Consider the following 14,327-nt stretch of genomic DNA (forward strand, 5'->3'; position numbering starts at 1 on the left):
CGCCAGGCAGGAATGTTCCCTTCCAGTCGGGGAACACTTCAGCAGTCAAGGGCATTCAGCCTCTGATCTCGGGTAAGCGTTCTCCAAGGCAGCCTTCAGGATGCGCGACAACGGAGAATCGCTGAGCAAAAACTTATAGCCAAGTTCCGCACGCATGAGTACGGCCTCAACCGGGAACTTGGATTCATGTCGCATTACATTCACCTCCCACCATCTGGCCTGAGCTTCCAAAATCCTACCAACTGTCCTGGCTTGAGATAATTCACACCTCTTTAACCTGGGATTACCCCTATCTCTGGATCTGTAAAGACTTAATTATCTTCAAAGACTCGCATTCAAAGTATTGTCCTGCATCTTTTACTTTGTCTGTATATATGTTTCTGGAACATTCCTCTCCATTCACCTGAGGAAGGAGCAGTGCTCCGAAAGCTAGTGATTTGAAACAAACCTGTTGGACTTTAATCTGGTGTTGTAAGACTTCTTACTGAAAAGAAGAGAACGTTGGACGAAGATGCGGTACAGGGGAATATGGTGGAAGGTCAGGGAACGATGCCACCAGCCCATTAGTGGCCTTTCTCCATGAGAAATTTGCTCAGCAGAGAAAAGAATATCTGGATCCGATAAAGCTGGGATTGATCGTGTGGAGCAGAGATTGGAAACCCAGGGCCAGATGATCCAGAAGGTGGAAGAGGACCAGCTAACCGCGATGGTGGTGGAGATGGGATTGATGAAGGACCACCAGAAGATGCTGCAAAATAAAGTGGGAGATCTGGAGAACAGATCGCATAGGCAGAACCTGAGGATCATTGGCCTGCCGGAGGGCAGCAAGGGATCGGATGCAGATGTATATGTAGCACGTATGTTCGAGAAGCTGCTGGGAGAAGGTGCGTTTGCTCGACTCTTGGAGGTGGACAAGGCGCACATGACGCTTATGAAGAAGCCGCAGAGGACCAAGCCGCCGAGGGCGATGGTGGTACGAATGCACCGGTTCCTGGACAAGGAACAACCTTGAGGTGGGCCAGGCAGACGAGGAGCTGTTTATGGGAAGGCAATGTCTATCAGGACCTGGATGCAGAATTGGCCAAAAGAAGGACGCGTTTTAATAAAGTGAAATCGACCCACTTTAAGTAGGGGGTGAAGTTTGGCACATTTGTGGGTCACTTATGAGGGTCAGGAACTTTACTTTGGAACGCCAGAAGAGGCGATGAACTTTGGCAGGGGACTGGCAGGAGATGGAAAACATTGAACTTGGGGGCGAGTAATTGTGTGCTGTTAAACCTCTCCTTTTTTTCCTTCTGGTTCTGTGTGTATTATTTTGCACTACGTTTTGGTCCGTTGCTCAGTTTTGTTTGCGGGTTAACTTTGTTCTTAATGGGGGATGGTGGGTGGAATTCTCTACTTTGTGTTTGTTGGGGATTGTAATTTCGAGTATGCATGTAAGTTGATCGAGCGGGGGGAGGGGGAATCAGTGGGGGGGGATAGGATGCTTGGCGCCATGGGCGGGAGCTGCTCGGCTAGCTGGGCGAGTTAGCTCACGGAAGCATAGTGGGGGGTGAGCAGGTGATAAGTTTGCTGAAGGGGGTTGGGATTGTTATTTTGTTATGGGGCAGGGAGAGGGAGGGGGTGTATTGATCTACTGACAGGGGAGGGACTGGTGTTTGGCTACAGAATGGTGCCGATGATGGTGGGCGCCTGGGGGCAGGCTTGAAGAGGCACGGGATGTGGGCTGGAGCCTGGCCTAAGAAGGGTTATGGTTGATCAGCAGGGGAGGGGCCGGGTGCTCCCTGACCAGGCTGATCATATGGAATGGGCCGGTCAAGAGGGCCCACACGCTCTGTTGTTGAAAACTCACCACTATTCTTAGAATTCCCCCATACCAAAAAGGGTCGATATTCTAAATGATGAACAGGGATTCTCACTCCCTGACTCCGGTGCAGGCTTCGGTGGGTGCTATTTAGGTCAAACTATATTCAAGATATCCCCCATACCTTCACCGAAGAATTTTACCTACTTACCCCTTAGTAGCATTGATATCCTGGGTCCTGCGTTGCTAAGTAAGTAAAGTATACTTTGGAATAACCATTGTTTCAGGTTAAAATTTTAAGTTTTTTTTAAATTATATTTTTTCTTTTAAAAGCTGCAATCACTGTCTTTACAGAAAGGTAAAAAGATCTTGCTTCTAGATCCTTCTGGTTGGTTGAAGGGACTTTCAGGCCCACCTTGACAATCTTTTTCAAATCTGGTCTTCTTTAGATGTATTCACTGTTCTGCTCGGTTGCTGTGCCCTATCTTTCCCCTGTACCGAGCTGTGAGAGCTGACTCTGCTGACTGTCTCTGAGCTGACTCTGCCTCCTCTTTAAATTCTGGTCTTCCTTAAATGTATGAGCTGTTTTAGCTCGGCTATTTGGCTCTGTCCTTTTCCCATGACCGAGCTGACCGTAAGCTAACTCTGCTTGCTTCTCTTGTTTCTTCTCTGCCTCTCTGCTTCTCTCTGAGTTCTAGTAGTTCCTGCTAGGGTAGCGATTTTGATCAATAAGCAGGTGTCATTTGAAGTGGGAAGTATAGTGGCAGACGGGGAGTAGGTACATTATGGTGAGTGGGAAGCTGGAGGGGATGCCGGTGGTATTAGTGAACATCTATGCACCAAACTGGGATGACGTGGAGTTTATGAGGCAGGTGTTGGGGAAGATTCACATAGGCTGATCACTTGGGTGGATTCTAATACGGTTATAGATCCGAGGTTGGATCGGTTGAGTTTGAGGACACGGATCAACTTTTTCGTTTGGACAGGGCTTTTCTGATGGGGGTGGTAGATTCCGAGTACTCCCCGATTTTTGTGTTGGACCATGCCTCCACACTGGGTGGATTTATGGGTGAGCAAGGAGGGGGGGCTAACTCCCGCACTGGAGATTAGATGTGGGCAGCACGGTAGCATGGTGGTTAGCATATATGCTTCACAGCTCCAGGGTCCCAGGTTCGGTTCCCGGCTGGGTCACTGTCTGTGCGGAGTCTGCACGTCCTCCCCGTGTGTGCGTGGGTTTCCTCCGGGTGCTCCGGTTTCCTCCCACAGTCCAAAGATGTGCGGGTTAGGTGGATTGGCCATGCTAAATTGCCCGTAGTGTCCTAATAAGTAAGGTTAAGGGGGGTGTTGTTGGGTTACGGGTATAGGGTGGATACGTGGGTTTGAGTAGGGTGATCATTGCTCGGCACAACATCGAGGGCCGAAGGGCCTGTTCTGTGCTGTACTGTTCTATGTTCTATGTAGGACTGTTCGCAGAGGATGAGGTGTGTGCGGGTGAGGGAGGCCACCCAGAATTATGTGAAGGTAAGTGACACAGGAGTTTTCGGCAGCAATGGTATGGGAGGCGCTGAAGGCAGTAGTTAGGGGGAGTTGATTTTGGTTCGGGCTCATAGGGAGAAGGTGGTATGGGCGGAAATGGACAGACTGTTTAGGGAGATTCTCCAGGTGGATAGGAGTTACTCAGAGGCCCCGGAGTGGAGCTGTTGAAGGAACGGCAGAAGTTGCAGATGGAGTTTGGTCTGCTATCCACAGGGAAGGCGGTGGGACGGTTGAAGAAGGCGAGGGGGCGGTGTATGAATATTTGGAGAAGGGCAGCAGGAAGTTAGCACACCAGCTCAGGAAATGGGAGGTAGCTATGGAGATAGGAAGAGTGGAGGATAGAGGGGGGACACGTTCTTGGATGGTGCGGGGGTGCACAGGGTGCTCAAGGAATTCTACAGTCGGCTGTATGAGTCGGAGCCCCCAGCTGGGGTGGAGGGAGTGAGGCGATTTTTGGAAAGTTTAGAGTCTCTGAAGATGGAGGAAGGGTTGGTGGATGGTCTGGGAACCCCAATCGGGCTCGTTGAAGTAGTGTAGGGATTGGAGGCTATGCAGTAGGGCAAGGTCCCGGGAGCGGACAGGGTGGAATTTTATAAGTAGTTTACTGGGGTGCAAGGGCCGTTACGGGTGAGGGCATTTAACGATGCTATTCTTCTCCCAACTGTCACAGGCTTCGATCTCATTGATTCTGAAGCAGCAGAAGGACCCAGAACAATGCGGGTCGTACAGGCCAATCTCCTTACTGAATGTAGACGCCAAATTGTTGGCCAAGATTTTGTCCTCGAGAATAGAAGATTGTGACCCAGAGATGATAGGGGAGGACTAGATGGGAGTTAATGTCCAATGTTAGAAGGCTATTGAATGCCCTCATGATGCCCTCCGAGGGTAGGGAGGTGGAGGTAGTGGTTGTTATGAACTCAGAAAAGGCCTTTGACCAGGTGGTGTGGAAGTATTTGTGGAAGGTCCTGGGGTGGTTTGGGTTTGGGCAGGGCTTTGTAGACTGGGTCCGGTTGCTGTACCAGGCACCAGTGGCGAGGGTGTGGACGAACCGAATGAGCTCAGAATATTTTAGACTGTACCGTGGAGCGAGGCAGGGATGTCCACTCTCTCCACTATTGTTTGCCTTGGCTATAGAGCCATTGGCAATGGTGCTGAGAGCGTCAAAGGACTGGAAGGGGTTAGTCCAGGGGAGGGTGGAGCACAGGGTCTCATTATATGTGGATGACCGACTCCTCTATACATAGGATCGAGGCAACTCAAAACAGATGAAGCTTTGGAGGAATATCGGGAAAGTAGGACGAATCTCAAACGCGCAATAAAGAGGGCTAAAAAGGGGTCATGAAATATCTTTGGCAAACAGGGTTAAGGAAAATCCCAAAGCCTTTTATTCGTATGTAAGGAGCAAGAGGGTAACTAGAGAAAGTATTGGCCCATTCAAAGCCAAAAGAGGGAATTTATGCGTGGATGGAGTTCAATCCAGGCAAATGCGAGGTGATGCATTTTGGAAGATCAAATTCAAGAGCAGACTATACGGTCAATGGAAGAGTCTTGGGGAAAATTGATGTACAGAGAGATCTGGGAGTTCAGGTCCATTGTACCTTGAAGGTGGCAACGCAGGTCGATAGAGTGGTCAAGAAGGCATACAGCATACTTGCCTTCATTGGACGGGGTATTAAGTACAAGAGTTGGCAGGTCATGTTACAGTTGTGTAGGACTTTGGTTCGGCCACATTTGGAATACTGCGTGCAGTTCTGGTCGCCACATTACCAGAAGGATGTGGATGCTTTGGAGAGGGTGCAGAGGAGGTTCACCAGGATGTTGCCTGGTATGGAGGGTGCTAGCTATGAAGAAAGGTTGAGTAGATTAGGATAGTTTTTGTTGGAAAGATGGAGGTTGAGGGGGGACCTGATTGAGGTCTACAAAATCATGAGAGGTATGGACAGGGTGGATAGCAACAAGCTTTTCCCAAGAGTGGGAGTGTCAGTTACAAGGGGTCATGATTTTAAGGTGAGAGGGGGAAAGTTTAAGGGAGATGTGCGTGGAAAGTTTTTTACGCAGAGGCTGGTGGGTGCCTGGAACGCCTCACCAGCGGAGGTGGTAGAGGCGGGCACGATGGCATCATTTAAGAGGCATCTAGACAGATATATGGTCGTGCGAGGAACAGAGGGAAGTAGACCTTGGAAAATAGGACACAGGTTTAGATAAAGGATCTGGATCGGCGCAGGCTGGGAGGGCCGAAGGGCCTGTTCCTGTGCTTTAATTTTCTTTGTTCTTTGTTCTTTGTATATTCCAGACCCGTTAGTGGGGAATGGGAGAGATTATGCGGATCCTAGGGGAATTTGTCCGGTTCTCGGGGTATAAATTGAATATGGGTAAGAGTGAGGTCTTTGTGATCCAGGCGAGGGGACAGGAGAGGAGACTGGGGGAGATGTTGTTTAAAGTGGTGGGTGGGAGTTTTCGGTACTTGGGAATTCAGGGGGCACGGGGAGAAGAGCAGCTACATAAATTAAATCTGGCCCGATTAGTTGAGCAAATGAAGAATGACTTTCGGAGGTGGGACATGCTCCCGCTGTCACTGGCAGAGAGGGTACAGACCATAAAGATGACGGTTCTCCTGAGATTTTTGTTTGTTTTCCAGTGCCTCCCTATTTTTTTTAAGCCTTTTTTAAGTGGGTCAATGCGTTGATCTCTGGTTTTGTTTGGGCAGGCAAAACCCCATGAGTAAGGAAGGTGCTGTAGGTGCGGAGCAGAGCGGGGGTGGGGGGGGGAGGGGTCAGTGTGGGAGCGGGTGTAAGCAGCATCATGTAGAATCATAGAATTTGCAGTGCAGAAGGAGGCCATTCGGCCCATTGAGTCTGCACTGGTCCTTGGAAAGAGCACGCACGCTGCCAACCTATCCCAGTAACCCCACCTAAAGTTTTTGGACACTAAGGGCAATTAAGCATGGCCAATCTACCTAACCTGCACATCTTTGGACTGTGGGAGGAAAGTGGAGCACCCGGGGAGAATGTGCAGACTCCACACAGACTGATCCAAACCGGGAATCGAAGCTGGGACCCTGGAGCTGTGAAGCCACAATGCTAACCACTGTGCTACTGTGCTACTCTCAAATTGCGGTGGGATAGTCAATACTGTGGAGGATAGCAACAAATTACAGGAGGACATCAATAAACTTGCAGAATGGGCAAATAATTGACAAATGGAGATCAACAAAGATAAATGTAAGAATCACATTTTGATATAAGCAAATTCCAACGGACAGCTTTGACAAAGAGTCATCGGACTTGAAACGTTAGCTCTTTTCTCTCCCTTCAGATGCTGCCAGACCTGCTGAGATTTTCCAGCATTTTCTCTTTCATTTCACATTTTGATATGATGAACTGGGAGGTCAGTTATTACTTGCAAAGTACAAATATAGGTGAGGTAGAGGAACAAAGGGATCATTGAGTACCAAAATACCAATCGCTAATGTGGGGAGGCTGGATGGAGGGTTTCAGAGGTGGCAGAGAGCAGGGATTGAGAGGCCGGGGGACCTATTTATCCATGGGAGCTTTCCTTGTTTGGAGGATTTGGAGGAGGAATTTGAACCGCCAGGAGGGAATATGTTTCGTTATCTGCAGGTGAGGGACTTTGTATGAAGGCAGGTTTCAAACTTTCCGCTTCTACCGCCCCAGGGGATACAGGACAAGGTCGTTTCAAAAATGGGGGTGGGAGAGGAGAAAGTCTCGGAAATTTGTAAAGAGCTCAAGGATAGGAGAGAACATATATAGGGGAGGTAAAGCGTAAGTGGAAAGTTGAGTTGGGTAAGGAACTAGAGGCGGGTTTGTGGGAGGGTGCTCTGAGCAGAGTCAACACGTCCTCATCATGTGCCAGGCTCAGCCTGATACAGTTTAAGGGATCCACCGGGCACACATGACAGTGGCCCGGATAAGCAGGTTCTTTGAAGGGATGGAGGACAAGTATGGGCGATGTGCAGGAGGGCCCGCAAATCATGTCCACATGTTTTGGGCATGTCCGAAGCTTAGGGGATTCTGGCAGGGATTTGCCAATGTCATGTCCACGGTATTAAAGACAAGGGTGGCACCGAGTCCAGAAGTGGCGATTTTTGCAGTGTCGGAAGACCTGGGAGTCCAGGGGGCAGGAGAGGCTGACGTTTTGGACTTTGCCTCCTTGGTAGCCTGGAGATGGATCCTATTAACGTGGAGGGACTCAGGGCCCTGAAAGCTGGGGTATGGGTTAGCGATATGGCTGGGTTTCTCAGGCTTGAGAAATCAAGTTCGCCCTGAGAGGATCAACGTTAGTGTTTGTCTGGAGGTGGCAGCCATTGTCAACTTCTTCGGGGAAAATTAAACTGTTAGCAGACACAATAGGAGGGGTTGAGGGGAGGGGGGGGGGGGTAGGTGGAGATAGTTTTGTTTAGTTTAGATGGGATCAGCGAGAGGTGGGAGGGACTGGGGAATAGTGTGTAGAAGCCATTTTGGCTGTGTATGATTGTTGGTTGGGGTGTGTTATTTACTGAGCTATGTTTACATTTGTATTTGTTGTTATAAAATCTGAAATGCCTTTATAATATGTTTTTAAAATGTTTTTTAAAGTAGGTATGGAAAGGGACAAAACTGGTCCACAGTGATGTGTTGGGTAAGCTGGGTCTGCGAGGACTGCGTTTACTGCAGTGGTGAGAGAGACAGGCTTCCAACACTTGAAGAAATGCAACTCGATTTTATTGAACTCTTAACTATCATACATGCTTTAACTGTGGGTTGACACTATGCTGACTTGACTGGAGGCTTCTGGCTAACCTGACCAGACTATCTTACTACCACATGGTGTTTGTTCTAGTTGCTGCTCACGAGGTCTGACTGTCTCAGTAGCTGGGTCCCGAGAGAGCGGGAAAACTAGTGCCCTCTAGCTTTATAGTGGCCGTGTCCTGTCTGGTGATTGGCTGCTGTGTTCTGTGTGTTCATTGGTCATCCTGTGTGTCAATCACTGCCTGTCTGCACTCCATCATATCCATGGATGTATATTATGGCACACAGGTGCAAGTTCTAAATTTAGGCAAGGATATTTTAATGGAATGAGTCAAGAACCTGCAAGGGTTGATAATCGTAGCTTATTTGAGGGCAAAGGGACCACCGGGAAGTGGGAGACCTTTATAAATGAAATAGCTAAAGATCACGGTCCATATGTTCCTGTTGGGGTGAAGAGCAGCGATGGCAGGAGTAGGGAACCCTGGATGACAAAACATATTGAGATTTTGGCCAGGAAAAAGAAGGAGGCATAGCTCAGGTACAAGCAGCTGGAATCAAGGGATTACCTTGAATTCTACAGGGGATACAGGCGTATACGTGAGAAGAAAATTAGGAGGGCAAAAAGAGGACATGAGGTAGCTTTGGTTGAGAGGATTAAGGTGAATCTAAAGGGATTCTTTAAGTATATTAAAGGAAAAAGAATAACGAGAGAGAGAATAGGAACCCTCAAGGACCAAAGTAGACACATATGTGTGGAACCGCAGGAGATAGGCGAGGTTCTCAATGAATATTTCTCCTCTGTGTTTAATGTGGAGAAAGACATGAAGACTTAGGAACCTGGGATGGTTAGTGGCGATATATTGGGGACAGTTCGCATTACAGTAGAGGATGTGATGGAGATATTAGAATGTATGAAGGTGGATAAATCTCCAGGTCCTGACCAGGTATCCAAAAACTGCGTGAGACGAGAGAAGAAATTGTGGGAGCCCTGGCTGAGATATTTGCATCATCTTTAGCCATGGGTGAGGTACCAGAAGACTGGAGGGTAGCAAATGTTGTGCCCTTATTTAAGAAGGGCTGCAAAGAAAAACCTGGGAATTATAGATCAGTAAGCCTAACATCTGTGGTGGGTAAGTTACTAGAGAGGATTCTGAGGGATAAGATATACAGACATTTGGAAGGTCAGGGTTTGATTAGGAGTAGTCAGCATGGCTTTGTGCATAGGGGGAATCATGCCGTACAAATTTAGAGTTAGAGTTAAGAGTTTTTTGATGAAGTGACCAGGAAGGTTGATGAGGGTAGGGCGGTAGGCGTACTCTCTTTGGACTTCAATAAGGCCTTTGATAAAGTTCCACATGGTAGGCTGCTCTGGAAGATTAGATCACATGGAATCCAGGGAGAGCTGGCAAATTATATATATGATTGGCTTTTTGGTAGGAAGCAGAGGGTAATGGTGGAAGGATGCTTGTTGGACTGGAGGCCTGTGACCATTGGTGTGCCTCAGGTGTCAGTGCTGGCCCCATTGCTATTTGTTATCTATTATCAATGATTTGGATAAGAATGTACAAGGCATGATCAGTAAGTTTGCAGATGACACTAAAATAGGTGGTATTGTAGACCGTGAGGAAGGCTATTAAAAATTGCAGCAGGATCTTGATTAGCTGGGGAAGTGGGCCGAGAAATGGCAAATGGAGTTCAATACAGTATTTTGAAAAGTGAAATCAAGGTAGGACTTTCACGGTGAATGGTAGGACCTTAGAGAGTATCGTGGAACAGAGGGACAGGTGCAGGGTTCTCCAAAGATGGAGACACATGTAGATAGGGCAGTGAAGAAGGCTTTTGGCATGCTGGTCTTCATCAGTCACGGCACTGAATATAGAAGTTGGGAAGTTATGTTGCAGTTGTACAGGACATTGGTGAGGCCGCACTTGGGGTTTTGGTTGCCATGCTTTAGGAAAGATGTTATTAAACTGGAGAGAGTTGTTATGGGCCAGGGTTCAGAACCCCAAAGTGTATCATGGAGTTCACCTGACACACAACTTTTAATAGATTGTGGTATGGGGAGCACACGGCCTACTCTACAGGTGTGGTACAGCAGAAATGGAAAAATATTTTTTAAAGCAAAACAATGTTTAGTCTATGAACTCAAGTTAACCTTTTTAAAATATACAGTGAACATCTTAGCAACCATCAATTTGAATACAACTCCAAAGAATACAACACTAAGTAATCCTTGAGCTTTCCTTTTAACATCCGTAAGACTTAAAACAAAACCTTTAACAGAAGTGCCTCAGGTTTAACTTCACTACTGAGAACAGTTACCACGTTGAAATCAGCAAATGGACATTCATGAGCTTGCAGAGATTCCCACACATCCTGCTGTGATGGCAGCTTCTCCAAAACAAAAATGAAACAAACCCACCCTGCAGCAAAAAGGCTAAAGCGAAAGTAAAAAGCTGACAGACAGTCCAGCTCCACCCACTCTCTGACATCGCTGCAGTAATAAACACCCATTTCTTAAAGGTACACCCACTACAGTTATTCTATAAAACACCCCTTTCTAAGGTACTCTCACATGACACCTCCCCCCAAGAAAAAAAGAAAAACCATCAACTTCAAGATGGTTTCATTTTTCACCTTTTCACTATCCTTTAAGAAATGCACACAGTAAATATACTTTTTCGTTTCAAAAAACAACACACACAAACAGGTATAATAATATAGTCCATTTCTTTTTTTTTCCAACTGGAATCCCTCTTGATTGACAGTCTCTTTGAACACTCGACGTCTCGGCATTTCTCTTTAATGTCAGATACTTTAGTTCAATCTGATCAGAGAGTCCTTTGTAATTCTCCAACACAGGAGCGTTGGTTATCACAGCTTTCAGGCAGTCAAATGCCTGTTGAAAGTCCGCTGTCCACTAAATTTTTGACGTTTCTTCAGCAAGTCCATCAGAGGAGCAACCACGCTACAAAGATTTTTCACACCTGTTCTCAAATCCACTCATGCCAAGAAATCACATTATTTCCCTTCGTGTCGAGGGTATTGGTAACTCCTCAATAACTGCTGGTTTCACATCCCATGGGACCATTCGACCCTATCCAATTGTATGGCCAAGGATAGTGACTTGGGCTTTTCCAAATTCACTTTTGGCTAGGTTTATCAATAAAACCTCCTCCTGACGTCCATCGAATAACTCCATCAGATGTTTTTTTAAATGTTCTTTCCATGTCTGGCTGAAAATGACAAGATCACATGACAGAGTGCAGAAGAAATTTGCAAGGTTGTTGCCTGGACTCGAGGGACTGAGTTAAGGGAGAGATTAGACAGGGTAGGACTTTTTATCTGGGGCATAGGGGGGACTGAAGGGTGTTCTTGTGGAGGTATATATGATCATGAGAGACATGGATAAGGTGAATGCACTCAGTCTTTTTCCCAGGGTTTGGGAATCGAGAACTAGAGGGCATCGGTTTGTTAAGAACATAAGAACATAAGAACTAGGAGCAGGAGTAGGCCATCTGGCCCCTCGAGCCTGCTCCGCCATTCAATGAGATCATGGCTGATCTTTTGTGGACTCAGCTCCACTTTCCGGCCCGAACACCATAACCCTTAATCCCTTTATTCTTCAAAAAATTATCTATCTTTACCTTAAAAACATGTAATGAAGGAGACTCAACTGCTTCACTGGGCAAGGAATTCCATAGATTCACAACCCTTTGGGTGAAGAAGTTCCTCCTAAACTCAGTCCTCAATCTACTTCTTATTTTGAGGCTATGTCCCCTAGTTCTGCTTTCACCTGCCAGTGGAAACAACCTGCCCGCATCTATCCTATCTATTCCCTTCATAATTTTAAATGTTCTATAAAATCCCCCCTCATCCTTCTAAATTCCAATGAGTACAGTCCCAGTCTACTCAACCTCTCCTCATAATCCAACCCCTTCAGCTCTGGGATTAACCTAGTGAATCTCCTCTGCACACCCTCCAGTGCCAGTACGTCCTTTCTCAAGTAAGGAGACCAAAACTGAACACAGTACTCCAGGTGTGGCCTCACTAACACCTTATACAATTGCAACATAACCTCCCTAGTCTTAAACTCCATCCCTCTAGCAATGAAGGACAAAATTCCATTTGCCTTCTTAATCACCTGTTGCACCTGTAAACCAACCTTCTGTGACTCATGCACTAGCACACCCAAGTCTCTCTGCACAGCGGCATGCTTTAATATTTTATCGTTTAAATAATACTCCCGTTTGATGTTATTCCTACCAAAATGGATAACCTCACATTTGTCAACATTGTATTCCATCTGCCAGACCCTAGCCCATTCACCTAACTTATCCAAATCCCTCTGCAGACTTCCAGTATCCTCTGCACTTTTCGCTTTACCACTCATCTTAGTGTCATCTGCAAACTTGGACACATTGCCCTTGGTCCCCAACTCCAAATCATCTATGTAAATTGTGAACAATTGTGGGCCCAACACGGATCCCTGAGGGACACCACTAGCTACTGATTGCCAACCAGAGAAACACCCATTAATCCCCACTCTTTGCTTTCTATTAATTAACTAATCCTCTATCCATGCTACTACTTTACCCTTAATGCCATGCATCTTTATCTTATGCAGCAACCTTTTGTGTGGCACCTTGTCAAAGGCTTTCTGGAAATCCAGATATACCACATCCATCGACTCCCCGTTATCTACTGCACTGGTAATGTCCTCAAAAAATTCCACTTAATTAGTTAGGCACGACCTGCCCTTTATGAACCCATGCTGCGTCTGCCCAATGGGACAATTTCTATCCAGATGCCTCGCTATTTCTTCCTTGATGATAGATTCCAGCATCTTCCCTACTACCGAAGTTAAGCTCACTGGCCTATAATTTCCTGCTTTCTGCCTACCTCCTTTTTTAAACAGTGGTGTCGCGTTTGCTAATTTCCAATCCACCGGGACCACCCCAGAGTCTAGTGAATTTCGGTAAATTATCACTAGTGCATCTGCAATTTCCCTAGCCATCTCTTTTAGCACTCTGGGATGCATTCCATCAGGGCCAGGAGACTTGTCTACCTTTAGCCCCATTAGCTTGCCCATCACTACCTCCTTAGTGATAACAATCCTCTCAAGGTCCTCACCTGTCATAGCCTCATTTCTATCAGTCACTGGCATGTTATTTGTGTCTTCCACTGTGAAGACAGACCCAAAAAACCTGTTCAGTTCCTCAGCCATTTCCTCATTTCCCATTACTAAAACTCCCTTCTCATCCTCTAAAGGACCAATATTTACCTTAGCCACTCTTTTTTTGTTTTATATATTTGTAAACACTTTTACTGTCTGTTTTTATATTCTGAGCAAGTTTACTCTCATACTCTATCTTACTCTTCTTTATAGCTTTTTTAGTAGCTTTCTGTTGCCCCCTAAAGATTTCCCAGTCCTCTAATCTCCCAGCAATCTTTGCCACTTTATATGCTTTTTCCTTCAATTTGATACTCTCCCTTATTTCCTTAGATATCCACGGTCGATTTTCCCTCTTTCTACCGTCCTTCCTTTTTGTTGGTATAAACCTTTGCTGAGCACTGTGAAAAATCGCTTGGAAGGTTCTCCACTGTTCCTCAACTGTTCCACCATAAAGTCTTTGCTCCCAGTCTACCTTAGATAGTTCTTCTCTCATCCCCTTGTAATCTCCTTTGTTTAAACACAAAACACTAGTATTTGATTTTACTTTCTCACCCTCCATCTGTATTTTAAATTCCACCATATTGTGATCGCTCCTTCCAAGAGGATCCCTAACTATGAGATCATGAATCTTTTTAATAGATTTCCACAGTCCCTTTACATTGATTAAGAAGGGAAAGAATTAATGAGAACCTGAAGAGCAACTTTTTTTACACGGAGGTGGTTGGTATGTGGAATGAGCTGCCGGAGGAAAGTGGTTGAGGCAGGGACATTGACCACATTTAAAAAGCATTTGGACAGATACATGGATAGGTAAAGTTTAGAGGGATGTGGGCCAAATGCAGGCAAATGGGGTTAGTTTAAATGGGATTTTGGTTGGCATGGACCAGTTTGGATTGAAGGACCTGTCTCCGTGCCATAGATTCTATGATTCTATGATTACTTGTTTAAGTCATGGTGTTTGGATATAATGACCTTCTGATCTGTGTGTGAGACTGTGACCACTGGACTAACAGCCTGGGTCTCTGCTAGCACTGTCGCTGCTGAGAGACACTGCAGGAGCGGT

At 46.3% G+C, this 14,327-nt stretch overlaps 1 protein-coding gene across 1 annotated transcript in view; it reads right to left on the reverse strand.

Annotated features, from left to right (window-relative positions):
- LOC119955764 (RLA class II histocompatibility antigen, DP alpha-1 chain-like) overlaps positions 1–14,327 on the reverse strand; it is a 182,545-nt gene that overhangs the window by 120,761 nt on the left and 47,457 nt on the right. The window lies entirely within an intron of this gene.

This window comes from Scyliorhinus canicula, chromosome 21 (assembly GCF_902713615.1).
Source record: "Scyliorhinus canicula chromosome 21, sScyCan1.1, whole genome shotgun sequence".
Lineage (NCBI taxonomy): Eukaryota > Metazoa > Chordata > Chondrichthyes > Carcharhiniformes > Scyliorhinidae > Scyliorhinus > Scyliorhinus canicula.